We start from the raw sequence: 5,462 nt of genomic DNA, 5'->3' as shown, positions 1-5,462 counted from the left end.
CAAAACAAACCATCTCTCGCACGTTGAAACTGATAGAACGAATTCACCATTCACTTCAGCGGCACCTCATTTCAAATTAAAGAAGTAAAGCAAAACTTCCTGCATATGACGATATGTTGGCAAAAAATTCGACATTTTCGAACCAAAAAAAAAAAACTTTGTTGTTTACACTATAATGTTCAGTAACTAAGTGAGAACAAATGACAGATGTAAAGTCTTCAAAATGACATATCAGTTATAAAAACAAAAACCGCATTCAAAAGATACGCCGTCTATTGTAAATCCATAACTTTTGCGTCATACACCCAATTAAACATGTTTTTTGTGCATTAAAAAATATCTTATTTATATTTTTATTACTCATCCATAAAATAATAAAAACAAAACATATGTAAATGCCTATAAATATCAAAACTCAAGCAGCGATTTCAAAACTCTTTGAGATATTTATTCTACTGATACTTTAACCAATTCCCTTTAGTCATTTACGTTATACAATTTCTTGTTGCAAATTGTTAGCCATTTATACATCAACGATTTCGTTATTTTTCACAATATTTTATTTCTACATTAAAATTTTAATTAAATTGCCATTCACTCATTTATTTACTCATCAAATTCAATTCAATTAAATGTTCACATTTTCCAAAAACTCATATGGATATGCCCAGCAAAAAATTATATGACAAAGAAGTAATTTAAGCAGGGGTTCAAGTGATGACGAAGTGAATCGATTTGGTGAAACATGCATGATTTTTACATTAGCGTATCACTCTAGATCATGTTTTTAAGGTTCTTCATTTCAATGATCGCATGCAACCATTTCTAGTTCAATATCAAGTAAAGCACATTAAATTTTAATAACAAAATTAAGAAAAAGTATTTCATATTTATTTCAATATTAAATCTAAAAACATTTTGTCCTCAAATACTTAATTTTATATTCCAGACCTTTCCCCTTCCAAATACTATTTGTTTCGATCGATTCAGAATGCTCTCTATGGGATACGCTTTACTTTGAAACAGAGTACCCAGTAGTTGGCTTGGTTCGTTCTTCCAGTTTTTTATTTTGCTGGGTATTGTTTGCTTTTCACTTCAACAGTGCGTATACTTTATATTTATTTGTGTAGTTTTGACTCATGCACATAAAGCATACGCAATGTGTTAATAATTGTTTGAAAATATTTTAATTGCTAAACATGTTTTATTTATATTCATATTACCGTGTTTGTTTATTAAGCATATTAATAATTTTATTCTAGTGACGTCCAGACACACAAAAATAATTTCATGGCACAAAATTAATTAAACTATTTGGAAAATAAATTGAATGATAAACAATGCAGCAAATAAATTCATATAACCTTTGAGTAGTTAATTCACCTCTACAATAATTGGTTAGACAAACATTTTGTGTAAGGGTCAACAATGTATTATATAATTAAATATATATTTAGTATATGTGTATTAAAAGCAATTGCTTTGGATTTTGTGCATCTTAGATGATTTTTATGACACATGCTTCTTTATATATGAGAACACTTATTTAAGGCTGAATATAAAATTTTGTAGGATTTTTATTTTGATAATGATTCATATAGTCATGTTTCTAATAAGTTTAAGATGAATATATAGGAGTCATCATTATGATTTATTGAGGCTGAGGACAGATTTGTGAAGTAATTTTTTATTTATTTCCCATAACAAATAAAAAATCTTGTAAATCTGACCTCAAGCTCAATAAATTTGAATTAAAATTAAATCATTTAATAGTATTATATACGGCTGTGACGAGTCTCGTATATCCACCATTAATATGTAGTTTTGTCCATCTATGGGGACTTGAATCAGTTATGGTTGGGCTCTATTGTGTTTTCAATAGACAGACGGACGGACACAGAATATATGGCTCATTTTCTGCAGGCTCGCCATAGAAGCATTTTATCCTAATTTCATAATCTATTGTTTATCACTTAAACCAACGTATTTTGCCTTTTTTGTGTTCAAAATCGAAAAGTTGTCTAGAAAAGTAAAATATATTATTATGCTATTGTTATTTTCCTTAAAAAATAATATATCTGTTTAAAAACTAAAAATACGTCTCCTGAAAAATGTAAGGCCCTAATTTGGTAAATCACGTCACCAAAGTGATATTTATATGGAAAACAAAAACAAAATTTCAAAAATTTTAAAAATTTGTTTTTGTGACACCATTTGTGACACCATTTGAGTTTTTTCGTTGCATAAATCATAACTTTTGAATCAAATGAGATAATGAAACAATTTAAAACCGTATGATAGTTAGCTGATCATCCCATAAAATGTGTGTTTGAAAAGGGTTCTACGCCTTTTAGGTGCCTACTTATGGGTTAGCAAAATTTAAATTTGTTTAGAAATCCATTTTATGGGTATTAAAATAAAATATTTTTTTTTTTTAAATTTTTGATTTTTGATTTTTTATGTTTCTTTTTTTTAAGGCAAAAAAAATTTAACTTATTGTTAAATTTTTTGTAAAATATTGCTTAGAATGTATATCTAATGGGTTTTCACGGTTATATCTCATAAATTGCCCAAAAATGCATACAACGTATTTTTGGAACCATGTCTTTTTTCAAAATTTTACCTCTAGCTAAAGGCAGGAATAATCAAAGAACTAATTTTTAAAATGTGGTAAATATAGAAATTTATAGTTTTTATATTTTCCATAAAATTTGAGAAATATTGGAAAATGTACAGTTGGTACATAACGATTTACCTGAACAAATACAAAGGAAATAATACAGTTTTTGTTATTCCTTTCTTAATAAATAGATCTATTAATAAAATCAAAAAGAATGACGATCCGTTGCCTAGTTTTTGAGATACTGTTTTCGAAAGCGGATCAAATTACCTAAAAATTTGAAGAACTATATCTTATGAACCAAAAATATGATTGTAATAATAGTAGCATATTTTAAATTGATGAACGATTTCCTGTAAAATAAGTTTAAACTTGTTCTATATTTGTTATACGGCCAATATTTCGACATTTTACAAACGGAATGACAAAATAAATAAAATAAATATGCATATATGAAGGTCGAAAATATTGGACTGATATATCATTATTTGTAAGCTAGCAGCAAATATTTTTATTGATTTCATATAAGTGAGTTGGATGTTAAGGTCATCACAACGAAACGAGTTTTCTATATACATAGGGAAATCTATGTAAAAGAATTGGAAAATATTCATTCCAAAGACTTATTGTAAATGGGTATCAAAAACACAAAGTATATAGAGTACGGAAATACTTATAATTTTTACTATCACCTCGATAAATATTGTTTTTTGGTGAAATGACGGTATGCTTACAGCTACAACTTCAAATCATCATACATATGTTATTAGGGTATTCAATCGATTAACCGTTAATCGGTTAACCGATTAATTTTGGACGGTTAACTGTTCGAATAATTTGAAATTGCCGATTTTCAAATAACAAATAAACCGATTAATTTGTGTCGATTAACCGATTAACCGAAATTCCTTTTTTTTGCACTTTAAACATTTTTTTTGTATTTATTTTTCCATTTCAATTCAAAGACAAATTTCAAATTAAAATTAGATATTTTTGAACATCCAATAAACATGATTAGTGAGTATGTATAACAACTGACATATTTAATTTACATGTATTTGAAACTTTGTTTGTATTTACATGTATGGACTAAACTTTTTTTGAAATGAGTCTTTTATCATAACTAAAGGAAACTATTAAATTGATCAAAATCTAAAACAATTCAAAAATGAATATTCCTTATCATGCTTTTGATTTCTCCAACATATACAATCAGCGAGAGAGTTTTTTCCAAGAAAAGTTTTATTAAATCTAAAGAAAAAAATCGTTTAAATTATACAAATCATGCGATTTCAGAAATATAAATAGTAGATGTTAATATCTTTCTAATCAGTATTAAACCCAAATTTTTACTTATCAAATATACGAGAAAACATGAATTTTAATTTTGATGTTTACAACAAAAAAACACTCTCACACAAAAAATAATTGACTTTTTTGAAAACTGATGAAACTATATGAAAGATTATAGAACAGTTCATAAAACATGGATTTTAAGTTATGACGTTGTTGCAGCAAATAGGCGATATGTTTAAAAAAATTATCTCAAATACCTTATTTGCTGTTTTTTATGTTTTTGTACACAAAATTCGTTGTTGTATTTTCAATTTAAAATGAAAATAGAAATTATTCGGTTAATCGAATAATTATAAATTAACCGATTATTAACCGAATAAATATAAACCTCGGTTAATTATTTGCTCGATTAACCGATTAAACCAGATACCCGATTAATTGAATACCCTATATGTTATATAGAAACTATTTTGTTGACAGATGTTGACTTACCTTAAAAACTGAAAGCCACTTTTAAAAATCGGTTGAAAAATGACTGAATTTAGGAAGCTCCCCACGAAAGCCAACAATTTATAAGTTTTTTTAAACTACAACGACCATTACAAAGTCATTCTCCAACCGATTTCTAAAAAGTCCTTTATCGTTGAAAGGTAATGCGTATATCTTTTAACTAAAATAAACAATTTTAAAATCAATCTCGGAAGAATATACTTATGATTTTTTGAAGTTGTGACTTTAAGAATATCACTATTTCATTAAATTTGTGAATTAAAATATACTCTACGACGTGATCGATAAAAACTGTAAGTATTTCTGAACTTTATGGTCTCAAATAAAACAGAATTGCAACTTATGTGAATACGGCTGCATATGTTTGATGTAGTTCACATCACCTCCTATACATATCGTACCTATAGCGCTCGCCTTTGACGACGATGGCCTGGCTAACGTAGTTCTGAAAGAAATATGGACCGATTCTCACCAATCAGTGACTTTTTCGGGATGCCTTTCGACGCTCTTGGAGCTCATGTGGATTGGTATCGTCCCAAACTCGACAATTTTGTTTGTTAACGGACCCATTCATCGAGAAATAGGTCTCACCGTAAAATGTGCAAAGCGCGCAGAACATTGCCCGAACAGAAAAGCCACTTTATAAATGACCACCAACATTTACTGATGTACTTCAACCAATATGGCCGCTATTAACTGTCGCCGTTCGGAGGTCCCTATTTGAAGACCTTTTATATATTTATGTGATATAAGTTTACCAAATTTACATGTCTTTATACTTTTGAACCCTCTAAACATTAAAATGTCCTTAAATATGTTTTTAATTTATGCAATTGGTGGCAGACGAACTTGTTTTTAATACCAAACTAATAATTCGTTTTCTAATTATACTGGGTGATTAATCAATTCACTGTTAACAGTACAACACTACGTATACTTAATTGCCCTTTACACAAATTACTCATACGAAGTGTAGCTAGCAATAAAACATAAAAATTTCAATTAAGTTTTTAATTCTTAGAAGAAACAAAAAATT

This window comes from Calliphora vicina, chromosome 3 (assembly GCF_958450345.1).
Source record: "Calliphora vicina chromosome 3, idCalVici1.1, whole genome shotgun sequence".
NCBI lineage: Eukaryota > Metazoa > Arthropoda > Insecta > Diptera > Calliphoridae > Calliphora > Calliphora vicina.
The sequence above is the reverse complement of the archived record's forward strand: the minus strand, read 5'-3'. Positions refer to the sequence as shown.